A 26,061-nucleotide genomic window follows, 5' to 3' on the forward strand; every position below is an offset into this window, starting at 1 on the left:
TTTAAAACTAAATAAACCACCAGTTACTTCAAAGCCTTTACGAGGTCAAGCTAAGTCACCACAGTTCAGAACATTTCCTCTTAAATTTAAAATTTCACATGCCAGAAGTCAAAAGTGCAAGCTCTGGAATATTTCACCCTTTGAATATTAGACAATACATGTTATACTGTGCTAAATTATCAAAACTTCTAATCCACCCTGTAGAAAAGCCAAGAACAAGCATCAGCCAAAACCAAACTTTGGAGTTCTAGTGGTGTGCAGCTTGCCTCCTTTGCTTTAATTAGATACAGATATTCCCCATCTTTCCTATGTCTTTGCATCACTAAAATGGCAATTTAACAGCAAATGGTTTAAGCTGGGCTCACACAGGCTGTAAAGGAGACTGTGAGACTCAAGAAAGTTAAACCAGAGGTAGTAAATCTGAGCGGTATGGAAGGAAATTACCTTCTGTGTCCTTTTCTATGCCTGCAAATTGGTATATGCACCTGCTGAAGTCCACACAGAGGGCAAAGGCTTGGAAATTACCTCTAAGGGCAGAAATGATGGATGCATATCCCCAAAGGGCAGGCTAAGAACACAACAACAATAACAAAGCTTTTCTCTTTACATTTAGAACCAGAGCCTTCTTTTTTATCATATATACAGGGAGATATTGCTCTTTCTCCTCACAGACTAACTGCAGAAAATCATGCTAAGGCAGCCATAAAGTAGGCAGTGATAGAAGGTTTTCCCATCCTCTGCCCACATTTCCTTCTGAGATATTGATAAAGCAAATGGTATTTTGGATTAACATTATTTTCTGTCAATCTGAGTTAACATTAGCTTTGCCAAACAGAGGAAAGTATTACCCATGGTTATTTCTAAGTATTCTAAATGGGAATTACCTTCAGCTCCATCCACACCCACAGGAATATCAACTTAAGCAAAACTCTGACACGGGCAAAGCATCTGGGAGAAAGAAACACTTTGCTAGAGATGTTGTCAGTTTAAAAGTCAATTACAGGATCAGGGCAATTAACTAACCAGCTTAACAAAATTAGATCCATAAAACAGATGCAAACTGCTACCCTGTGGCTGCAGTAACCCCTCTCAGCATTTGCCCAATGCATTCCTCATTCTGATCTGGACACAGAGGGCAAAAAAATAACTGGCACCAGTAGAAATAAACTTGAGAGTCTCAGCTTGTTTTGCTACATGCAATCCCCCAAAGGGCACTTATGACTGTTTGGACAGGCAATGCCATTTTCAACCACCTAGAACATATTTGAGTGTTGATCTTTATGAACTATCATTGTCAATGTGCACTTTTAGAAGAGTAATTTCTTTTTTGCCTGACCTCAGTCTTTTAGTCTAAGTAGAAATCTTTAGCACTAAGTATAAATCTTTAGCACTAACTGAAATAATGTATTTCTATATCTTTTGTGAGATACCGCTTAGGCAAAATTTCTTCCACCTGAAATTTCATATAATCCTTACCTGAAAATAGGAAGCTAAGCCTTTTCTAATTTTCAAATTTCTGCAGCAATTGCATCTTGAAGCCTTAATTCACATTTTGAAATACCAGAGAGCAGCCATGCTGAAAACTGGACAGGCACAAGTCTATATACTTCAGCTGATACCCTGTGCCATTTTCATGCTGTGAACAGAGAAGGGAATCTGTGCTACTGAAACCATCCTGCTTGCAGAGCTCCTGCTGCAGTGAAAAATTTGAACTAGCAGTGCCTGGCGGAGCTGAAAATTTTTCTGGCACAGCCTGACAGCCAAAGAAACACATCTGGGGGTCAGCAGGGCCCTCCCTGCCATGCCTGGAGCCGGGGCAGTGCCACATCCCTCACTTGTGCAGGCTCTGTGTGCCCGGCTCTCCTCAGGCGCATCCCGTCTGCATCCCTCACCATCGCAGCAATCCCTGCGCTCCCTGCCAGGCAGAGCTCCACGGACAGTGCCAGCTGCAATCTGTAGGAAGCAGTGTGAATGTTTCCATGAATTCAGTTGAAGATCATATGCTCAGGGTGTGGCCGTGGGAAAGACCAGTGTATCTTACACAGGGTCCCTGAAGTGCAATTAGTGTTCCTTTAATTGCAAACAGACTTTTCCATATCCTTTTGCAGCATTCCGCCCTCTCTTACCTGAATGACAACCAAAATAAAATGCTGCGGATGTTAAAAATGGTACATAAATCAGACACAAAAATCTCTGCCTTGATAAACTGGAGTCTCACTTGTACAAGAATATCAAATGTAATAAAACATTACAAGTTTATAATAGTTTCTAATAAAACATTACTATTACAGGCACTATAGCTACAGCAGAGGAATGTGCATCAAGCACAGCTATTCTGGTCATGAATTGCATACAAATTTTATTTGCACATAAATATTTACATTTAAGGACATTTTCTCCCCTCCAGATGTAATAATAACAATAATATAAAAGGCAGGAAATGTAATGGAAAAATCTCGGGTTTGAGCTTGTCAAAATTGCAAGCAAATGAAAATTTTCCCTGCAAGCATGGAAAATATTATATGACTTTTAATAGGTGCCCATATTTTCTGCATAATCACATCCTGCATTTATTTTCCTTGAGAAAAATAAACCTCACAGAAGCCTCAGACTGATTTCACACTCCAGAAAAAAAATCCTTGGCAGAAACAAAGTGCATGGAATTTGATGGGAAGCTTTTATAAGGATGTCTACCCAAATTAAGTTAAAAAAGAATCATTTGAGTCTGTACTTGAATAGAGCAGATCCAGCCATTCTTAAGTCAGTGTCTCAGATATCAGTGCAGAACTCTCAGGCATTAATTTGGCTTTGATGCACAGCTGGGACATCAAACTTGCAGGCATTACTTCCCTCAGACTGAGGTACCAAAATCACTGAGAAATGCACTTGGCATACATTTTTAATTTTTTCCTGTATTCTTTAACATAATAAGACATCTCAAAGGCTCATCCATTTAATGCACCTGCAGAAACTCCAGACTTGCACCCCTCAAGTGCGACCCTCTCGAAGCCGTATTTGTGCATCCTGTCCCACAGAGCATGTGAAAACTCAAATTCATCTTGCTGAGAAATTCTGCTCACAGCTGCTTGCTTGGCAGAGATCTGGCTGGGGAGGGAAGGGACAGAGGGAGGGAGGGAGGAGGCAGAGACAATTTTCCAAGCAATGGGGAAAAACAGTTCAGAACTTTCATCATCAATGGCCTTGACACTGCTGGAGCCAACGGAAACAACATCGCCCGAGCGAGGGAACCATTCACAAATAAAACATCTCCTGCGTTTATTTCTATCATGGCAGCTTATGCCAAGCTTCCTTTGGTGAAATCCAGATTTCTCCTGCACTGGCTTCCTCCTGCTGTTGATAGAGCAGGATATTTGCTGAAACAGGCAGGTGATGAATGAGATATTCTGAATTAATCAGCATTTATGCTGGAGAGAGAATGGTGTTCTCTTCTGAAGCTCTAAGAACAACTGGCTGTGTTTTTCCAAAGGAGATTTCAGACACAAGATTTCTGTGTTGAACTCTTAAGTGTATGGAAGTCTTGCTGGCAGGTGAATTCCATAACAGTACATCTCTTACTGACCCTGTCAGTGATTTTATGGAAGCAAAAATGCCTGGCAATTGATACAGGCCTACACCACAAGAAGAACATTTCATATTAATGTTAACAAGGTTAACATTTCATGAGGTAATTTCTCATTGCCATAATTCCTCCAGGATTCCAAAAGAAATACAAATTTGCAGGAATAAAGCCTGGTTGGTTTCCTCCCCAACCAGTAAATACATTTCCCTTTCTCAAGAGAGAATTAGAAAACAAGTACTGCACAAGTCTATTTGGTTAACACTCAGTGATGAGCGTAGGGTACAGAAATCACAAAATCATTTTTATTCTTGCTGTTCCCTTGTGATATCCCAAGCCTTTACTGACTCTGCAGTGCCAAACACTCCCTGAATATCACTCCAAAACTAGTGGCATTTTAGTGATGGCATTAGTTATTCCAGATATCATATAAATGTTTTATAGAGCAGGAAGAAAAGTACTTTTAGCTTTGTCTAAGCCAAGAATGGATTCGATAAAAACCCTGATCAAGAAGGACCCTGAAAACTTTATGCGTATTTGGGTTTTCTACTCTAAAAGACATAATTTCCCAAATATTAATTAAGATGCTGAGATATCAGAAAGCACCATTTGCAACCACCTGTGTAATCACTGCTGATCCTCAGGCTGCTTCATTACTTCACAAAGCTTTGCAGAGCAGGAGGAGATTTTTGATGAGTGTTTTTAAGGAACAGAAAAATTTAAATCTGGAGTGGCCATCACCCAGAGATCTGAACTCTGAACCCCACTTGGCTGGTGATCTCTGAGGGTCAGGCACTACATGAAATATGAGATCTGTTGGGAATCAGACTACCAAACTGATGGGAAGTTCAGGGTAATCCAAATGTGGCAGCCAGGTCAGCCACTGAAAATAATGCTATCAATGCACAATCATTACTCTGTGAAGAAAATGGTCTCAGTTCTGGCAAGAAAATCATAAAAAATAGCCCTTCAATGCTGTTTCTCCTGTAAGGTCAAAGAGATGCACCAAAAAAAGAATATAAAGGAAAGACAAGAACAAGAGAATTAAAAAAACCTGATCCTAAATCAAAGAGCTGGGAGTCAGTTGATACATTCACTAAGGGCTCTGTGAAAGAATTCTTAAGGCATGTGTGGCACTTACAGACATATCTGTTGTGGGTGAATGTCTGACAGACAGTCTGTGGAATATAAATAAATTTCAGCTTCTAATACTGATATAATTTTCATTCTCTGTAGGAGTGAATACCAGTGTGAAGTACAGTGTGTTTAGGATCAGTCCACTTGGATTTACAGTTTTTGAGAAGAACTGACAGTTTTGAAGGCCATAAGTAATAAAACTTTTAATGTGCTGGAAGAAAAAAAAGGACAAAAAGAAAGGAATTTAAGTGATTTGCCCACCATCACTTTGCACATTGTGTCACAGCTGAGGTTTAAATATCCATTCAGCAATTAGCAATGGATTTATCATTCATTTCTGTTGGGATTGTCAACAGAAGGACTGCAAATAGAGAGTAAATTCCTTGGGTTAAGAGACAACCTAGAGTAATGAAAAGTCAGGAAAATATAAACCAATATTTCTGCTAATAAATTACCAGTCATTTATCATCTACACCAGTTTTTAACCTGGAGCTGTGAAGTACTGCCTCTGAGAACCAAATTGATACAGCTTCCCATCATGTTCCACCTGCAATTCCAACTCCCAGCTTGAAGCTGGGGATTACCTACTTGGTGTAATGAAACTCCAGTGCCACCTCCCAGTGAATAACAGTCCCCTGCAATAGACAGGATTTGATAAAGGTGGCTGGAATGTCTGATTCTGGTCATTGTTTATCAGCCACATCTGATTGTCCTGATTCCTTCATTGCTCCCATAAAACCTAAGAGGAATTGGAAATCTCTTTAAACATAACCACAAAAGCAATCACAGCTCTGAAGCAGGCCATCCTGACAGAGGACAAGAATGTTAAGGAAGGACTGGAAGCATGAGAAAATTGCTTTTCATAGAATGTATTCCTAGAGAAAACTGTGAAAAACACTACAATGTAAAATAGAATACAACTCACCTTAAAATAGCATGTGTAATGTTAGTGCTATTTATCCATTTAACACCACAGTACATTCAAAATCCAGCACCTGATAATTACCATTATTGAGGATCAATTTAAAAATCTGCAGACATCAGAGTCAAGCCTTCTCTTAGATTTTGAAACACTCAAACTAAAAGTGATTTTGAACAACTTTACATCCGTTTAGTTGGGGGAATTTATACACAGTGTTCAAAGTACACCAAGGAATTCTCAAATCCCTGCACTCCAAACAAAACAAAGGAACTGAATGGGTGTCAACTTCAGAAGCTAACTTGAGCTTTTTAAGTCCCAGCACCACCAACTATTTTGCTCTCCAAAAAATACTCCAGAGACACCCACAACACATGCTGCTGCAGTGGAAATGGACCTGCCCAGCTAATCAGGATCATCTTTTTATTTTTAAATGACCTTTTACAATAGCAAAAGGTGATCAACACATGCAAATATTGCAGAGAGCACAAAACCATTAGAAATAAACCTCTGTCTCTCATTTTGCTTGTTCAAATCTGCAGGTGGGGTGTTTGAGACCAAAAGATTCTCTACTACAGCCTCCATTTGCACCATGGTTGCACTCAGTCGTGGCTGCACACATTTGCCAGTGCTGCTCCTCCCCAGTGTGGGTCAGGAGACAGATCAACACCAAAGGTTAAATTCCCTGCCTGTCACAGAGCTCCCTGTGCCCTCTGAGATGCCCTGAGGGTGTCAGAGACACTTGCCAAACCTGGCCCTGATGGATCTGCTGTATCCTGATGGACTGAGCCAGGCCTGGTGGGTTTCCCAGGAAGCAGCAGGTGCCTGAGTGCAGGATCATCCCATCCCACCCAAACATGCAACACTACAAACCCTTCCCCCACAAACAGCTGAGCTGAAGGAACAGGAATAATAATCATTTTTAAAAAAAGAGCCCCTCCTAACTAAACCCATTCCAAAAAAAAAAAAAAAATCAAAAATAAAATTTGATAAAGAATTTAAAAAAACACACTGCATGTTTGCATTCTGTTCGTTTTCACTGAAGTCACTGAATCATTACATGCCCAGAGCAGAACCAAAGGTCCTGAGGAAAGGGGGTCACACACACTGGGCCACCTCCAAGGGCTGCAAATAAAGGGCACCTTGCTAAGTACAACTCTTAGAGAAACACCAGCAAGAGCCAGGAGAGCAGGAGGAAAATTTTTGGTGAGCTCCCACCACAGAGCTGACAGCTCGCCTCAGCAGGGCTGGAAGGATCTGGAACACAACTGGAGCAGTTTTGCAGTGACTGCAGAGCCCCTGCCCCAGGACAGATGAGCGCTGGGGCTGCCCTTGCTCTGTCCTGTTTACACAGCCCCTTTCTGCAGGAAACAGCTCCTCCCAGGTTGGAGGGACCAAAGAGTCAAGTGATCTTGAGAGGGGGTGGAGGAAAGGGTGGTATTCCTTCCCATCAAAGATCATTTTTTACTTAAATATCATTCCCTGTTGAGCTTAGACTCTTGTTTCTGAGGCTGTAATTGACACTGATGGGCTTTGCCAAGCAGCCCCAAAAAACAGCAGCTCTGAAGATATAACCTTACAAAAGAAGTACAGGAGCCCCTTTCCCTGCTTCCCAAGGGAGCTCAAAGAAATGTGTCTTTGTAGAGACAATATTTGGCAAAGAGATTGATATACTCAAGGGGAAATGCTATTCTGCACTGAAATAAGACCAAGCTGTAAATCCAAATAGTCCCTTGAAAAATTAGTAAGTGCTCTCAAGTGTTTCACCACATCTGGAAGAGCTGAAAAACTCAAACAGAACATGTACTAAAAATAAATAAATAGATAAATAAATAAAGTGGATCCACATTGCTCTGCGAGGTCTAAGTTTTGCTCAAGGTCTCTTCCATGGTGAGTATTCAGCTGGAAGTTAGGGGCCCAAGAGATTTTTGTGAAAGCAGAAAGGGATATCCTGAGTCACAGGCACCAGCCTAGCAATGCAGCTTCCAACAGCCAGGACTGTGTGGATTGTGTCAAGAGCTTCCCTCATTACTGCCCTGTGTGCCCATGGAGTCTTCTTATAATTCCACTTTTGCTACCAAAACTGTTCTATCTATGGAAGATTACTACACTTTAAGTAATAGGTTCCTACTCTATAAAAATCAAACGATGACTTTTAATTACTTCTTATTTCTCAATATACTCAGGTAGCGAGCTTTGAAAGGTACACTGTGTAATTCTAATACAATTTTCACAATTTGCACAATTTAGGCTGTGGAAAGTCTATTTCTAACTTCACTCTCATTTGTATTTGACCTCTGACTAGTGTAACTTGAAATTTTCTTTATGACAGTCTGTTCTAGGCTTTGAGGCAAAAAAAAAATTTTCTAAACTCAAAACAAAACAAGACAAAAACCTCACCCAGTTTGTATTAAACTCAGACCTATGCATGTCTAGCTCTTTTCTACCATGAAATAGCTGAAATTCATTTCTCTCAGCAACATCCCCTGTCCTGCCGGACTGTGACAGAGTGGAGATGATCACCGTGGGACTGCACTGGTTTCCTGGCAGAAGTGGTTATGACGTACTTGCTGCTCCATCCTAAGGTCTGTCAGCATTCCTTGTCCCAGCTGGATCTGCACCCCAGAGGGACAGCTGAGGAATTACTGCAGTGTCTGAGCTGTGGGTTTCAGAATTAGCTGCATTTATGTCCAAGGGATGAAATGCTTCAGTAACTTCTGCGTTATTGCACGTTACTTCCTATTCGTACTGAAGCTCATAAAAGTAAGAAAGCAGAACTGCCTAAATTATAAAGCTCTAAAATTTCTGATGGCAAATCTTTACACTCTTAAGACAAATTTATGTCCTATGCAACAGTCAAAGAGCTACAAACTGTTTAAAACCTTGAAAATCTCTAAGTTCTCTCATTTCTTGTTACACCTGGCAGTTAACTTGAATTAAGGTTTTTTAATTTAGCTGCAGAGACAGACTTGTTGAGACAACTACAAATGTGAGTCTTCATACTTTTATCATTCTCCCTGGGCTATTCTCACAGCTTGAGGGCACACTGGGAACTGACTGCTCCATGCCATTTCTGCAGAGTTACTCTCCTGAAGTGCCTCCTGGCTTGTCAGGCCTCCCTGCCCAGAAGAAACCTGGGTGTGATCCTGGCTCTTCCCTGATAAGCTTCTTCATTGCAGAAACTGTGATTTTATTTCATTTATTCTTTCCATACTTCATTGACCTTTGCACTATCATCAGGCAAAACACAGTCACTGAAGTGTGACTAACTTATTGAGGGCATCAAAAATTATTAAAATGCACAATGCTTGATGCTGACATTATTAATCCAATTTCTTGTAGATGAAGGAAGAAGCAAAATTTGAGTAGGTGGAGTGTATTGATCCTGCCCTCAATAACCCAGATGTTCAAAGTGTCTTTGTGCACAGTTCCTCACCATTCCTTAAGAAGTGAAGCTGTACTCTTAGCCAATGCTTAGGGGGCAAATCAGAATTTTGTCACTCTGACAAAATTTTGTCACTTGGACAAAATCTGACTCTGTTTGAGCCTCAAGTTTGGTAAAGTAAAAAAGAAAGTTAGGGAGTTGTTGTTGATCAAAGCTCCAAACAAAACACAAGCATGCCTTCCTTTCTGTGCTAATTCTAGGAGGAGAAGGAAGTCAACACAATTAATGGCTGATAATTATAAAAATACTGTGTTACTTTATATAGTGCAGCATATCGCTTTCATAAACACTGAAGATGTTACATTCAACTCCTTTCAGTCAAGTCTGGATAATATTATATACTATCTTGTTAGCTAAATGTGTAGTTAGATTAAAGATATGTTAGTCTCAAAGTACTACATAGTTCCCAAGACCATTAGGGAGAAATTATTTTTTCTGTAAACAAGTAATTGAAAAATAAATTCAGTTTCTTAAGGTGCCATATACATTTTTTTTTCCATTTCAGGAAGCACCATGAACAGGGTATATACAGAAATCAAAAGGAGGATACAAAAGCTCACTGGTCTATATGTGATTCAAGATGGGAAATCCTATGTCCTGAGAAAAAAGATTCCAATTAAATTACACCTGTGAAACAACACTACGTATTCTAAAATAAATGAAAAGCGTGAATTGCATTACAATATAAAAATATAATATCCTGACCCTTGAAATATTCTGATCCCTGAAAACAACATGTCACTGCTAACAAATCAAAAACATCTGTTTCCACAACATTAATTGGTCTTAAGAGTAATTTGTTGTGGAGACAAATTCTGAAAAACTTAAGAATAAAAAAAATCATCAGGATGGGACAGAAGGTAACAGTGAGGAAAAGATTTCAATCCCAGTATCTAGAAACAAACTGGCACATTAACTTCAACTCATTGGAAACCTGGTACATTTGTCAGTTTTACAACATTCTCCAGCTGCAGCTGCAAGGTACAAATATGCACAGGACATGGTATGAATGTAGAGCATGATCATACACTGACCCCTTGGAACCATGCAAGCCTGAACATTTCTGGCCCTCATGTTATAAAAGTTGCCTAATAATCACTTAAAATTTGTAAAAGCTAAACTACTTACTCAGTTGCAATAGTCAAGAGCCAACTCACAAATTAGGAGCAAAGGAAAACAAAATCAAGTTCATCAGCAAATACAACCACCTTTGACTTGAGACCAGATTATTAGTAGCAAATCCTCTCTGACCTGACTTATTTTGGAGACACGTGGTTTCCATGTGTTGTTTCTACTGTTGCAGATCTGCAGATTGGGACATAAAAACTCTGTACAAATTTATAGTAGGAGGAGTGAGATGGTGCTGAGGCTGGTGCCCAAATACTGGGAATGGATGAACAAATTCAGCTCTTCAAATATGAAGCTGCTATCAAATAAATATCTGGATAAACCAAGTAGCCTTCTGTATATTTAATGTTATCCAAGCCCCATCATATTATGAACAGAGTGCACAGAGGCACAATAATTTATCTAGTAAGAGCAATTTGAAACTAAGCTTATGAATGTTTGCTGAATTAAGGATAATAAGAAGAGGCTGGTACAGGTCTCAGTGCAAAAACACTTATCAGTTTACCAAGAGCTGGATTTTCTCCCTCAGAAGTGAATATATGAGTATATTATGTTGTTAACATTTCGTCATGAGCCACTGCAACAGCATGTAGGAGCTAGAAAACTAAATTTTTCCCCAGGAAAACACCTGTAAGTAAATAATGATGAATTCTAAAAGAGCACCCTACACCATTCTGCAGCCACAATTTATGCTGACCAATGCTTTCCCCCCCTCACATTCATCACACAGATAAAGGTTTCCTCCTAAAAGGCTAATTAATTTAAATTTATCAGATTATCAAACTTTATTTAAGGGTAATATGCATGCTAATAAATAAATACAATTTAAACCACACATATCTTATTAGTTTACCTATTACAGACCCCAGGAACCATAAATAGGAGTCACTACTGGAAAACATCTATTTGTCCACACAGGTAATGTGTGGCAAATGTGTTTTTCTTTGAGTGATTATGTTTACTGATTTCCATCAGTGAAAAATGACAAACATTTCCAGTGAGCTCAATCCCACTTCCCTGAGAAGAAAACAAAAACAAGGAGCAGCACCAGCTGCTTGGCAGGGCTGTGCTGGAATGATAACATGGTCTCAGGGCGCTCTTGCTCAGGCCATGGAATTAATTGCTGGTGAGTAATTAACTCAGCCACAGCACTGACAGTTGCTTCACCTTGCCCAGCAATCAGCCTGCATTGCTCGTGGTGCTCTCTGACTTCACACAGAGATTCCCAGAATTAGCTCTGCATGCACTGCACATCTTGAGCAACATTAGAACTGAGGAGGGGACCCTGTCAGACTATGAAATATGTACATCTAGAAAGGATTTGTGGACAAGGAAAATCTGATTTACCACTAGCATAAAGCTCTGTACTATATCTACCTGAAACTAAGCAATAAACCAAATTTTATCTAATGATATCCACCCATTAATTCGAGTGAATCTTCATTAGTGATCCAGTTCTAATTAGAAAATTAGTATGAACTGTTCTATAGTTCATTCTGCAAAACTTTCATCACCCTCCAATTTAACAGACTCTTGTTCATAAGATTACACTTGTTTATAAGAGAATGGAAAATGATAAATCTGAATTTAAAAAAAACCCAACAAAAACATTAACAAGGGAAGGGGACAAAGAAACAAGCTAAAATTACACAAAAGTCCTTTTAGACAAAGTGACAAAGGAAGAATAGCAACCAAAAAAAAAAAAATTCAACCCAAAAGCCAAAAAAGAAAACCAATGAAACCACACACCCAACAAAGCCACACCACATCAAAGAAACTCAACCACAAGCTCCGCTGTAACTGTGTGATTGTGTAGATTTCTACACTTCCTTGGATAATGTTCCAGATTTGTTGGAAATCTGGAAAGGACTCTCATGAGAACAGGCTTTCTGATGATATTTTAGATACTCCCAGGCTATGAGCCTGCCAGAAGAAACGCAAGAGCAGCCTTTTTCCATAGTAGTTTTGTACTTGGATTCCAACCGCGGCAAAAGAGGAGGAACTGTAGAGATGTGTAAACTTAGACAGGGATCGGTCACAAAACTTTTCATTTTCCTGACCAGGGTATAATATGGTACAGTCTGGATTTTAGGGAAGATGCAAGAGAAGTCTGATTTAATTCAACTCACTTCAGACTTTTCCAGTTTTGAAAAAAAGCTTTAATTGGTGCTACTTAAAACAAATCTCTGACAGGAGTCACAAGTCACAGTGCTATTCAGTTTGTTACCAAATGGTTTTCTAATGAAGAGCAAGGATTCCCGTGCTGAGCACTGTGCTGTGAGCCGAACAGGAAGGATCCCTGCAGCTTACAGATATGGCTGGTAAATAAAACAGGATGCTGCAAAGGTTACCTTCCTCACACAAAACAAGGAAAATATTGAAGCAGTTGGAAGACTGAGAAAAGGGATCTTCCATCAGCAACAACAATAATATGCTCACTACATTTTGGAGGGGGGGGATAAAGCAATGTAACAACTGATTTTCTGTTACTCCTCAATGCTGGCAACAAAACTAGAGGTAGTTTAATTTCTGAAAACAATGACATAACCACAACTTCCACGCATGTATCTTGCACTTCTTTGCAAGAGATGCAGCTTAGAAAGAGGTGTTGTGAAAACCATGCTTTCATGCAGTCAAGACAATATAAGCTAAAAAGTCTTCTGGGAGAGGAGATTCCTAGCTCAAACACCTTTTGTGTTATTGACATAAGTTTGCCTTTATGCTTTGTTTTATTACAACATATACACTCTGTTTTTATGGGGAGAGAACAGTAAGTTCCTCCAGAGGGGTGCAGAAAAGTGGAACTCCTTTATCTAGACATTTGTGAAAACAGACAGCTTTGGAAATGTAGCTTTGGAAAGCCCACGACTCTTGGAGCATAGGGAAAAGAATGAAGACACATTTGGTTATTACACAGAGATTCTGGCAGATGAAGAGTCAATAGATCTGAGGAACACAAAGCAGAATGAAAATAATTACTTCCATCTCTTGGGGCATTTACCTTTTCAGCTGGGAATAAAGGTCTAGATAATCTAAATTCCCAGGAGCAGCACTGGTTTGTCTTTGAAAGTTCAGGTTCTGCAAAGTGGGGCAGGAAGGGCAGCTGAATCTCTTCAAACAGAGAAGTTGCTAGATAAATTGGTGCCCTTCCTGTTAAGCCAAAAGGGCCCCAAACACACAGAATCCATATGACCTATGACATTATCAAACACTGGAAGCTGTTAACCAAATGCCCAGTGTCAGGAAACAACCATCTGTCTGTGACAAACTGAGGTCTTCCCTCTCTCTGGGACTGTAACTAATTTATTTTCTATCAAAGTTTGCTTACAATCTTTCTCTCTCTTCTCTCATCAAAAGAAGTATTTTCAGCAGTCACTTGCAGGTTTCCCCTCTGGAAACCCAAAAGAAATTGGTTTTAACCTGCTTTGTGGTTACCTTACTGGAATGATATTTACCAAGAAAACTAGTGCTCTTTGAACTGGTCACTCTCTAGGAAAATTGATGTAAAAAATCATCGCCTGTAATCCTTTTGTCATGCTCAATGCTCTGAATATTTAAATGTTTGCTTAAAAAAGTTACCAGTGGATTCTGGAAATCCACATGTATTGTAGATTTGGAGCTTGGAGCTTTTAAATTTCAATAAAACTGCTTGCCTTCATCCACATAAGATCATGTGGTGTTTTAGGAGGAACATCTTAACTATTGTTCTGCAGTTAATTGAGACAGAAATACTGTTGATTGGCATTAATTAGTTTCTTTAGTTTCTTTATTTTTACACTAAGCAGTTCACATGGCCCTTTCTATACCAAGTGATACATATTTATTTTTTTTTAAATAGATACAAGTAACATTAGTAAATAACTACTGAGCATCCTCTGTATCTCACCTTTCAATAGTAGGAGTGCTGTGCACCCAATGTACAAGAAATTTTCAGCATCACATACTTACTCTTCAATATTTCCTGCTCATCCCTAGTTTTTCCCTCTGCATTTTTAACTGCTTTTAAAGGGTTTGCAAACCTTTGTGTGGCATTCACATGCTCTGAACACAACACCTTCGCCCAGGGCTTTTTCTCCTGAGAAGGTGAAACACAGCGAGAGGTCGCAGAGAAAAAGGAAAACAATTCTTATCTCATTTGCTTCTCCTGTGTTTTGCTCATGCCGAATGTGTTTGGAGATTGTTTACCCAAAGGTGATTGCCTGATTGGATTCTGGTGTGAGCTGTTTTGGCTCACTGGCCAATTGGGGCCAAGTTGTGTCGGGACTCTGGAAAGAGTCACCAGTTTTCAATTATTATCTTTTTAGCATTCAGTAAGTATCTTTTCTGTATTCTATAGTACAGTATAGTATAGTATAGAATAGTATAGAATAGTATAGAATTCTTTAATATAATATAGTATAATAAAGTAATAAATTAGCCTTCTGAGAACATCAAATCAGATGCATCATTCCCCGCCCCTCATCAGGGTTGCCTGCATTTACAATACCTTTGGCCTTGCTTTGTGCTCTGGGCATCATCCACACAGTCTCACTAAGATGTGGACTTTGTCAGCGTGCTCCTAGTAACCTGAAGGGTTTTCTAGGATTGAAGACTCAAAAGGAGTCAGAGAGCTGAGGAAAAATGACTGGTCTCTAACGAGCCATTTGTCAAAGTGGACAAAAGCTGTACAGCTCAGAAGAGCTTTCAAGGAGCAGCATTAACGCCAGTGTCCCCCGCTGTCACCTCGTGTCCGTGGACATGTCCCCTGTTCCCCTGCAGGAAGGTGCCTGCCGCGGCCGGCTCGCGTGCAAAGGCGCAGCCACAGCCACGCCGAGGGATCCTCGGCTGCCAGACTTCCCCTCTCGGCCCTGCTAACCTCAGCCCTGACCTGCAGTGCCCTCAGTTTTCCATTCCTCAGCCTCTCTTACGCAAATATAGCCCAGGATTCCAAACTGGGCTGTGTTTATTCCAGGAACACAAAGACAACCGTTTTCACAGCTAATAAAGTGGCACGTCTTGATAAAAAATGGAGCCTTTTCATACAATGCCGAAAACAAATGCAGTTTTCATCAGCATCCCAAATCCCTGTGGACTGGTTTCTAGTCTATTTTACTAATTTCTGGATGTCTACGCCAAATTCATGTCTTCCCAAGTTTGTCTGAATTCCCTCTTGCTAGAGCTCCTTATTTCACATTAGCTGGAAACCTTCTCCAATGTTTCCAACTGTGCCCATTAGCAGGTGTCTTTCAGGCAGAAAGTTAATTCAACTGCCCACAGAAAAAGCCCACAATTGTTGCTTCAACCAGGTGCTATTTTTCATCTTTATCTTTTAAATAAAACTGAACTGATTTGGATTCCAAGCGCTGCAAACCACGGAAAATATCCTAGATGTCAAAAAGCACCGCTGCAAATAAGCCATTTTCTTTTCAAAATTCAAAAGCAACACATTTTTCTTTTAAATGGTCTACCTAAGTTTTCCAGTACAACAGCCCCATCACAAGATTTTGTGATTTCATTTTGCTAAGTACCTTAAAGCTAATTTGCAGTTTGACGGTGAAAAACTTCCTTTTGTCTTTACTTTTTCAATGATGATAGTTACCCCATACTTTAAAAATCCATACATTTATCATAAATATGGAAAAGCAGCTTTCCATGGAGCTATTAGAAAAAAACTTCATTTCATCAAATTGACCTTTGCTAGAAAATGAGCAGTTCATAGCCTTACAACACCAATTAGTTACAGGGTGCTGACAAATAAAACAAGCTGGTAAATATGAATCTTGTTCGTAACAAGATTGCGCAAGAAAATATACTGCAATGACCCTGTCTGAACATCCTGTAATAGCCCATTGTTCCTCTCTATTACTGTCATTCAGCAGAATTTTTAATAGCGGATGCGTGGCAGCGCAGGAACCAAGGCAACATGGGACTGCACGTGCACGAATCCTGCCCATCCTGGAGGTGAGGAGACAGTCCTGGCACTCCTGAGCTGCTCACTGCATGTGGAGATCTGCACAAAACCACCCCACATCTCTGCAGAACTCAAATGAGACAAATAACAATATTCAGCTCTAAGTGCCTGAGTGGTTTGTGAACTGAGGAGAGAACAGAATCCTTTTACCTGTCAAGGGTAAATTACAGGAACAACAGGAATTAATAGTGGAAAAATCATAAATTCTGAGAGATTGTGGAGTCTTTTAGACAATACATGGTGGAAGAAACAGGAGGTGTCCTGTTCCATAGATGAATAGGAAAGGTGGTAATAAAGATCTTCCAAGTGTGACAGCTGGGTATCTCACCTGCTCTCTGCGTGGGGAAAGATGAACTAAACTGAGCACTGCAGTTACTGACACCTGAACTAGACCACGGACTGAAACCCAGCATCTGGTTTTGCTGTCTAATTAAAACACTGAATAGACAACTGATTTCATAACCATTCTGTGAATCCATGTCACAGACAAGCAGTGGTTTCTCACCAGTTACAGGAATCTTGCTGTTTATCAAATTCTGACTGGCCACAGGACATCTGATTGAGCCTTGTCTCTGCAGTGAGAGTTATGCTAAAGGCAACATCATTCCATTTACTGATTTCTTCAGTTCACTTTCCTAAGGGAACAACATTTTAGGGTTCAGACTTTTTTTTTCCCTTTGTGCATTTGTTATTCCTTCTATCACTTTGTCTTCCTTGCTACCAGGCTTCATTGTTTTACTGTTAATTAGCACTCAAGGAAGGAGGAGTTGGACAATGTCCTGCTTAAAATCTGTAAATGTTTAGAAATATAAAAGCTCAGAATTCTATGAAACACAAGGGATAAAGAAATGGTAAAAATAAAACAAAACAAACCTCTGGCTTAACAATTTCCACATTCCTGTATGGTGTAAAGCTATTTTTGAACACTTTGGTTTGGCACACGTGCATTCCCTGAGGAAGCTGAGTTATCACCCATAATTCTGTCATGCCAGTTTGTCCTCATTGGACAATATAAACTTCTCTTTCCTTGCCTAAGCTGACTTAGAAAGGGTTTTGGTCCCTAAAATCTGTTTTGAACCAGGGTTCTTTTGGTGCTGTGCACCCTGGAGGTGGCAGCAGCCCCTGCCATGCTCCGGTGCCCCAGTGCCCCCACAAAGACAGCACAAGTATTCTGCCAGCCTTCCAACAAACCCTGAATTACTGCCATGTCCTTCACTGGGCTGTAATGTGACTCTAGGAAAAGCTTAGCATGTCAGCAAACTATTTTATATCCCTGCAGCCCTAAATAAAAAGTGTCCAGTTAAACTACATTGTCTGAATTCTCCCCCTGGATTGCATGCACAGTTTTCAGAAGAGGGATCTTCTGTAAAGAAAGAGTTCTACTTGTGCAAGCTCTGCTGAAATAACTGAGGGAGAAAAGGGAGAAGAAAACCCAGGCCCAGCAGCTATGCCAGTGGATCATGCTGAAAGGTTAAAAACATCTGAGTGATTTTCCTAGGTACTCTCTAAATGCTGATAGAACACATCGAGCACACGGGGTTGGGGGAACAAAAGGCTCTGAAAGGACCATGCTGTGACTTCCATCATCAACCCAATAATGACACTTTAAAGAATTGAAGATGGACCAAGATCACCTCCTTTAGTCAGAAATTAAGAATTTCCAGAATGAGAAACTAAAAATAATTTCAAATGAATACAACTGTACTCCAGACAGAATTGTTTGAGCTTCCAATTGTAACCACTACTCCTGTTTTAGATAAAACCTACACTGTGATAGCAAATAAATATGAAACAAAAATCTGTTTTCACTAGTGTGTAATCGGTGGCAATGTTAATTGCACCTAAGACATAACACACAGAAAATTACATCTGATACAATCTTTCACACCTTCCTTAGGGAAAAATGATGGAAGGTGACATCCTTGGGCTCTCTAGGACAAGGAGAAGACTACAACAGCAGAGTTTAACTTGATGGGAATTCTTACTCTTATTTGCATATTGCTTTCTAAAGTTCTTCTTTTCTAGGACTATAATTTCCCATTTGTTTTCAGCAGAAAGGCTTTCATTTCCTGACACACACACACACAATTAACAGATTGAAACCATTTTTTTAAATCCCTCTTTACCCACTTCTTCTAAAACTGGAGAGGAAAAAGAAACAAAAATCCACCAAAAAACCAAACCAAAACAAAGGAAAAACACAAACCCTCCCTCGCAAGCCCCACACTGGGCTGGCACGAACATAACCACAAGAAAGGCAGCAGCTCAGCTCAGTGTTTAAGTGCCTCCTTAGCATGTGCTTTTTTCCCAGCTGCTGCCAGCCACACACAAACCCAGAGCAGCCCCGGTGGCCCTCCGTGCATTTTAATGCAATAAACAACACATTTAATAAAGAATGAAGAATGTGCAGTGGTAGCCACGCAGAGAGGGCTTGAATAGCGCTCAGGAAAGAGCCTTAATTTGGCTTTTCTGAGCTCACTGGAGGTAATTTTTTGCCCAGAACACAGTGAGTCAATGCTGAAGAGGTTCCCCATGGCGATGTTACGGTACAAGGAAGATGGCTCTGAAGTTCAACAGGGTCATTTATGGAAAGGGCTCCCACCCCCACCTTCCCCTTCCAAGAAACTGGACGTGTGAAGACAGAGATTTCTCTGAGAGGAAGGATAAGGCAGAGGTTAATTTCATCTGCATGAGGCAGCATAGGATAAGCTGTTGGAAATACTGTCAAGCCACGTTCTTAATGCCTGGCAAAGTGACTCACTCAGAGTCATCACAGGAAAGGAAGTTGAATAGAATCAAAAACGGAACAGGATGGGGGGCTTAAACAGGAGAAAGAAGTGAGAGAAAGGAAACTGGATTGTTTAAAGTAGGCTGAGGTTACAAGTTCTGGAATGAGATTATTTTTAAAATACATATATAAAAGACAGATCTGTAAAAATATATATGCCTATATAAAAATATATGAATGTATGCATGTATTGGTAAAAAAAGTTTCTTTCCACTTAAAGAGAGACCTGTATTTGTGGATTGCCTTCCAAAGATGCCTGCTGAGGTACTTGTTTCTGTTTAAGGTGGAATTAACATGGTCTGGGAAATAAACAACAATCCCCTCTAGAAAACCACACATTTTTAAGGATCATATTCCTGTTCCACACAATATGAAACTCTCAGAATATGGAGCTCCACTCTCACATAAAAATCCACCACAATACAACATCACTACATCATTCTCTAAAGAAACACTAAGAAATAAAGTAGTCTTTTTTTTTTTCCCCACACCAAAAAATTCAACATTGGCTTTTACTTGAAACTCTGTGACAGAGGGCAAAGTTTCTCTTCTCCAAACTTTTTTACTGTGGAAGTTTGGATGATCAGCCACCTCACATATCAATTTCTGGTAAGTCAAACACAAACAGTGTGCAAACTGTCTCACAATGTAAGTCACTTGCAGAAGCACCTCCTTGACTTCATCACAGCTGAAAACACATCACTAATGCAAGAGAATGTTCACCAACAAAAAGAGCAATTTCGGTCCCCAAAGAAGATGATAAAAACATTTTTTTAATATCATCAAGGCAATTTTGAACTGAGTCACAGCTCTTTATGTTTCAGCCACGTCACCTGTGGGTACAAGTTCTGTCTGTCCTTTTTCATGTTCAAGGGGACACACAGAAAGATGAATAGACACATTAAATCATATAACTCAAAAAAACCAAATTTCACACTTAAGGAGGCATGCCTGGTCAAAAAATTGTTCTGGAAAAACATATTAGAATAAATATTTCTAAATTCTTAAAAATATTATCTCTGTTTGTGTAATATTTCTTATTTAATCCCCAGAGTGACACCTGCTGGATTTCACTAACTGAAACTAAAGGGCAGATATTGCCATTATACAGAATATCTCAGGATAATAATTGCAAAAACATGCCATTTTAGCAATAAAAGGCTGCAGAGTAGAATACTTTCCCTCCATTTAGGGTACTAAATAAACACATGGATGGAACCACAGAAAAAGGAAGTAGAGTGTCTAAAAGTCTTACTCATTTCTGAAAAGTAAGTCTTTAAACTTCTATCTAGGAAGGATTCTAGGACATAACATTTGGTGACAAATTACATTAATTGCTGAAAATATTAACGTGGAAAAAATCCTTTTAAATACTAAAACAAATTATTTTGGGTATAACAAAAACATTCTCAGTACATCCTTTGTTTTACTTTAATGAAACTCTAAAACTCTACCAGAATTGCCAGAACATAAAATTTATGAAAATTAATTGACAAGATTTTGCCAGTGTAATGGGTGTGGAAAAAAGAAAGGAAAAAATCTAAATGGTAATTCAAAGAGTGATGCTTTGTGCCCATACACACATTCAAGACAGTGCAGTTTTCAAGCTGATAATATCAAAGAATAGGTGGAAAAGATGATGAAGTTTTTAGGAACCCAAGATATTCAGCCTAAACATTCAGTAAACAGTGTATGAGTTAGGTGTAGGTGCTTTGAACATAGTAATCAAAAGAAAAAAAAATTACTAATTTCTTTGGTTGGCTCTCTGTTCATGGTATTACAGGGGAAGTCAGACTGGTATGGGCTTCATTAAACAAATTCATCACTAACTTTTGGGGGGATATTTTTCCAAATGTAGCCTGTATGTCCCAGATATAAAACCAAAAATGCAACATTGTTTTATTTTCTAAAATCCAGTCAGAATGGTCAGCTACAACTTAAAAATGGCCAAAACTACCAGAAGCAGCTTGAGTGTCACTTAGGATATACTAAAATGCAACAACCTCAGACAAACATGCAAATTTACCACAAGAGTCTGATTTCTTTTCTTGAAGGAAGAACATGGCTTTTCTCAAGGAAAGTCTTTTTCGATGCATTAGAACGAGTTAAGTGCATTTCAAATGCATGTTTCCAAAGAACGAAATAGATGACTTTAGGACAGCATATACTGCAGAAATGATTGAAAGTGTTTGCACAGAGCTAGGGCAGAAAAAGGATGACTTTGCTGGGAAAATGTAAACAGTATAAACAAACTTGGGAGACTGAAGCATGAGAGACAACTGTTAAAACTTTAAAAATGTGAAAGTTTAGCCTTTCAGCTCTGCCCAGATTCTAAAATAGAACAAAAAGTGTAGCTAAAGACAAATGGTCTCATGGAACCCAATTTCATAAGATCTTCTATTTTACCACACTGGCTGTGGAATTCTCCAATAAGGTAACAGGTAAGAAAAAGGCTGTTTTCTGTTGCTCTTTGTACAAGTTTCTTACACTGAAAACATCAGAACTGCCAACGTGAATACAAAAAGTAAAAACAACAGGTTGTGTCCACATACAGAAAGCTTTCTCTGCTTTGTTTCAAACATTAGAAAGATGCAGCATTCAGATGTATGCAAGTCGGAATATTAGCATGTGTGATTCCCCATTTTCCAAACAAAGGATAAGGTCTAGAGTTAATTTCCTTTGAAAGTTTCTTTGTAAACTTAAATTCTCTCTTTAGTTGCTACATTGGCAATAATGGAAATCAGCATGAAATGGACCTGCATGCATTGCATGTACAAATAATATAGCAAATATGGTATTATATGTCTAATACACATAAACACATATAAAACCACACTTATTTTACTGCTAAAAGTTATTTGTTAGCCAGCTCACATCTGTTTTGATGGTAGCAGTGTTCATTCCTTCCTCGACACAGCAGTACCGAGGATATAGTTAATTCCAGAGCTCTGACAATTTGCTACACCAAACACTAAAAATACTTCCCAGGGACAGAGCAGTTCCACGAGCAAGTGAAGGCTGTTTTCAATAAGTTTTCAATAAGCTTGGCTGAGGAAACTGCTGCACATGGACACAGTGACAGAGCTTTGCAGAGCAGAGGTGGCAGGGGCACCGAGGGGAGGTAAATGCTGTGTGTGTGTGTGTGTGTGCCAGCCACAGGGGTGGCAGCTGGGCAGCAGCACTGAAGGGATTTTGGTACCAAGTCAAGAACATCGTAAACACGTTGGCAACAGATGGGAACAGCTTCTAAAGGAGAAATCCTGCTTTTCCTAACTGTTTTCCTAACTGTGGACTTGGACTTTCCTCAATGGCTTTAATAGATAGCTTATGCCCAGCATTTACTACAGCAGTGACTAAATACACTTCTTTTAAATGTCACTGAATACATGTTATTATTAAAAACATACCAGTATAAAACATATCATTTCTTCCAAATGACCACAAACCCATTTTAATTTCATGACTGCATGGCTTCATGGACTTCTATGGGTCCAATCTTACCCAGCTCCTGCACAAGCCAGGAATGCTACTGGAGAAAGATGATTGCCTCAAATGCACAGAATACAGCAGCAAGTTAGAAATTATACAGGTGTCAAAGGAAATCTTTTAGTGTGCTTTCTCCCCTCAGTTCTTAATTCCATCCTGGTCTATAATCTGAACAGCAATTCTGAGGTAGCCCATGGAACAAACCTGTATAAGTACCTTTACTGACCCAAGTAAGGCATTGGTCACCCAGTGAGACACAGGCAGATCTGTTTTTCAAATGATCACAGGCATCATCTGTTTTTCAGATCATATTTTTCAACAGAAGTACTCAAAAATTACACAAAGTACCAAAAAAACCCACTGCAAACAGACAGCAGAACGTGCGCGCCTGGATGGATGACCATCTATGTATAATTCCTTCAAAAGAAAAATACCCACATTTAGGAATGTCTTGCCCTTTGACAGTTGGTGGAAAAGTTCCCACTGGCTCTCAGTGGGCCAGGATTTCAACAGCAGTGCTCTAGCAAGAAAAGCCTATTCAAAGGGACAAGTGCTCCATCTCTTAACACAGAGAAAGACCCCAACTGATCAGAAACTCAGGGTGCAGTAACATTTGAAGTTGAAAGGACACACATAATGCAATTCTTGGATCTGAAATCTATCTTAGATATCCAGGTACTTCATTTTGTCCAGTGAAAAGTTCAGTCACACTGTTTTATATCAATGCTCTGCCTGTCTCTGCTTTAACCTGCAAACAGTGTAGATTCTGCCACCCAGCCTGCAAACACGCACATGTCTGTCACATCCTCTGTAGGCACACACACCTCAACCTACACCGGTTGCTTGTAAAGAACAACAAATAAGAATCTAAATCATTTAGCTGGTGTACTTCTAAACACAGTTGTTCCCACTGCACTGATCATTAAAACAACATAAGCACCTTTCATGTGAAGTGCCATCTCCATTGACTTAGTCACCAAGTGCCTTTTGCCAAAACTTTTGATTTGATTTCCAAAGTTGGATAAAGACTTTGGGATTGCTCCTATATGCAGTGAAATAATGAGAGTTCAAGCAAACTAGAGAAGAAAACATCACGCTAATGCAGATTATTATTCTTAATTAAAAATTTCAGACAGTACCACAGCATATGTACTTTAAAACACATCTGTTTTCAGATGTGGTCTTATATTGATCGAGACCTAGAGTGCCTCCCTCCAATGCAGTGAGCAAGAGGAGCTCAGATTCAGAGCACATCTCTGAACAGGTTTCAGCTGTTAGAAGCATTATCAGTGCAAGGGAAGACAAGATCCCCAGCAGGCACAGCAAGACTGGGAAAACTGCATTGGCACAATTGTAAGAGCAGCAAAGTCCATCCCCAAGGTACCTGGCATAAGTTCATTAACGCAAAGAGAAAAAAAAAAACTCAGTTATTTTTATAATTATTTCATTATTTTCCCTTATAAATTGCATGGATAACTGAAGGACTCGTTGTAGATGAAATCCAGGTGTGAATTATAGCCTAACAAGATTTATTTTCCTGGTTCTATGGCTCCACTGCTTACACACACGAGCGAATGACTAGAATTGGCAATCCCAGCACTGCAACCGCGTTTGTAAAAGCAGAGGGTATCACGTCTGTTTTGGAAAGCTTGAGGAGCGGCGAGGCTTTAAACTGCCTATCAAGTGAAGGCACGGAATCACACACTTGTCACCGTTCAGTGGTTTCTCGAGGAAAGGAAAAGTGGGCAATCAGCTGTCAATAAATCAGCTCGGTGCTCGCGGTTAAAAACCTCAAACAGCAACACGCCGGCACGCGTACAGGCTTCAGAGCAGCCCAACTTTTCCTCAAGCAAGCAGAAAGCCCAAACAAAACAGTAGCTTTATCTTTTAAGTTGTGTAATTACAACACAAAACCTAATTATGAAACAACTCAAGTACGACCTCTTTCCGGTACTGTAAGTTTAGAGAAATACTCAGAGTAAGCAAACCTACACCACTTTATCACCTAATTCAGCCTCTATTGAAAGAGCTGCAGTTGTGTTGAATTAGTCTTAAGGACCCTTTCCAAGCCAATGAGCCTCTAATTCTCTCCAGACGCAAAGACAGAAATTTGGTTAGTTAACATTAGAGGTTTCAGGCAGAATGCTAACAGCGCTGCTTTGGGCATTCTATCTATCTATCTATCTATCTATGCATAGACGATAACAAAACCAGTCATAAAATCAGCTCAACACCTCGCTCGCTATAAATAAAGGAAGGTTTTCCCCGCAGCCCATGTCGGCGCGGATTCCGCATCCCACGCCGAGGCTGAACCCAGATCACACACACACACACAGACACACACAGACACGCGTGGCTCCTGCTGCGCTCGGGCGGCACCGAGGGTGAAGAAACAATGAAACTGCACTCACCAGCCGGGCTCCTGCTGCCAGAGCGCTTCCAGATACAGCCGTGCGGAGCTGTCTGGGATAAAGCTGAGCGGAGCTCTCTCAGTGTGCGGAGCTGTCTCAGATAAAGCTGAGAGGAGCAGTCTCAGTGTGCGGAGCTGTCTCAGATAAAGCTGAGCGGAGCAGTCTCAGTGTGCGGAGCTGTCTCAGATAAAGCTGAGAGGAGCAGTCTCAGTGTGCGGATCTGTCTCAGATAAAGCTGAGCGGAGCAGTCTTAGTGTGCGGATCTGTCTCAGATAAAGCTGAGCGGAGCTCTCTCAGTGTGCGGAGCTGTCTCAGATAAAGCTGAGCGGAGCAGTCTCAGTGTGCGGAGCTGTCTCAGACAAAGCTCTCCCAGTGCCCCCCTATCCAGCGGAGAGCGGACCCCGGTGCGGGTATTCCCGAGCGGGGCTGGGTCCGTCCGTCCCGGCGGAGCTGCGGGAGCGCCGGGAGCGTGTCCGAGGGCAGCGCGGAGCGGCGGCGGCAACAGCCCAACATCAGAGCTTCCTGTTACATCACCGACCCCGCCCGCGGCCGCCCCGAGTTGCTGTTCTCTCCCGAATGGCGTGTCCCGGGGAAGCCGGGCTCCCGTGGCATCCCGGCCCCGGCGCTGCCATCTGCTCCCGCCCGCTGCCCGCACCTGGCCCGGAGCGGCTCCGCTCGCAAAACACTCACTGCTCTGCGGGTAAGGGAGAGACCACGGGATCTGTCCTTTCACGTATCGAGCCTGTGGGATTTGTCCTCCTCGTCCAGCTAGACCCGTAGAAACAGATTAGTTTGGACCTTTATTCAAAGGGTACTCGATAGATGCTTTCCTCCTCAGTGACACTGACCTGACACAACTCCTTTGCCAGCGGCTGCGTGACACTCCATACGCTAAGGGCTGAAAAGCTCTGCACAGAAATACCTTTATTCCTCAGCTACAAAGGTCAGATTCAAATTTTCACTTACAAGCAGGTGCATAATTTACAGTGCCATTATTTTTTTCTTGGGTACAAAACAATGCATTAACGAAATAAGTCTTTGAAGTATCAAGAGTAGGAAAAAAAAGCAACAGGAACACTGTTACTGCTGCTCTCTACTCTATCTTTTTCTAAACACTGGTGATCTGAAAGCACAAGTATGAATGGTTTGAAAACTGCCATGAGAGAGGATAAAACAAAATGAATAGCAGTCTTTCTACAAGAAGGACTTTCTTTCTTGAA

At 40.5% G+C, this 26,061-nt stretch overlaps 1 protein-coding gene across 1 annotated transcript in view; it reads right to left on the reverse strand.

Annotated features, from left to right (window-relative positions):
• The window catches only part of CALCRL (calcitonin receptor like receptor), a 63,838-nt gene extending 38,631 nt beyond the window's left edge, over positions 1-25,207 (reverse strand). The window contains exons 1-2 of the mRNA XM_059475505.1: positions 25,124-25,207; positions 24,842-24,969 (exon numbers count right to left, since the gene is read on the reverse strand). The gene's annotated coding sequence lies outside the window, so the exon portion shown is untranslated. The remainder of the gene's footprint in view (positions 1-24,841; positions 24,970-25,123) is intronic.
• Between the last annotated feature and the right edge of the window lie 854 nt (positions 25,208-26,061).

The sequence above is a fragment of the Ammospiza nelsoni genome, chromosome 7, assembly GCF_027579445.1.
Source record: "Ammospiza nelsoni isolate bAmmNel1 chromosome 7, bAmmNel1.pri, whole genome shotgun sequence".
NCBI lineage: Eukaryota > Metazoa > Chordata > Aves > Passeriformes > Passerellidae > Ammospiza > Ammospiza nelsoni.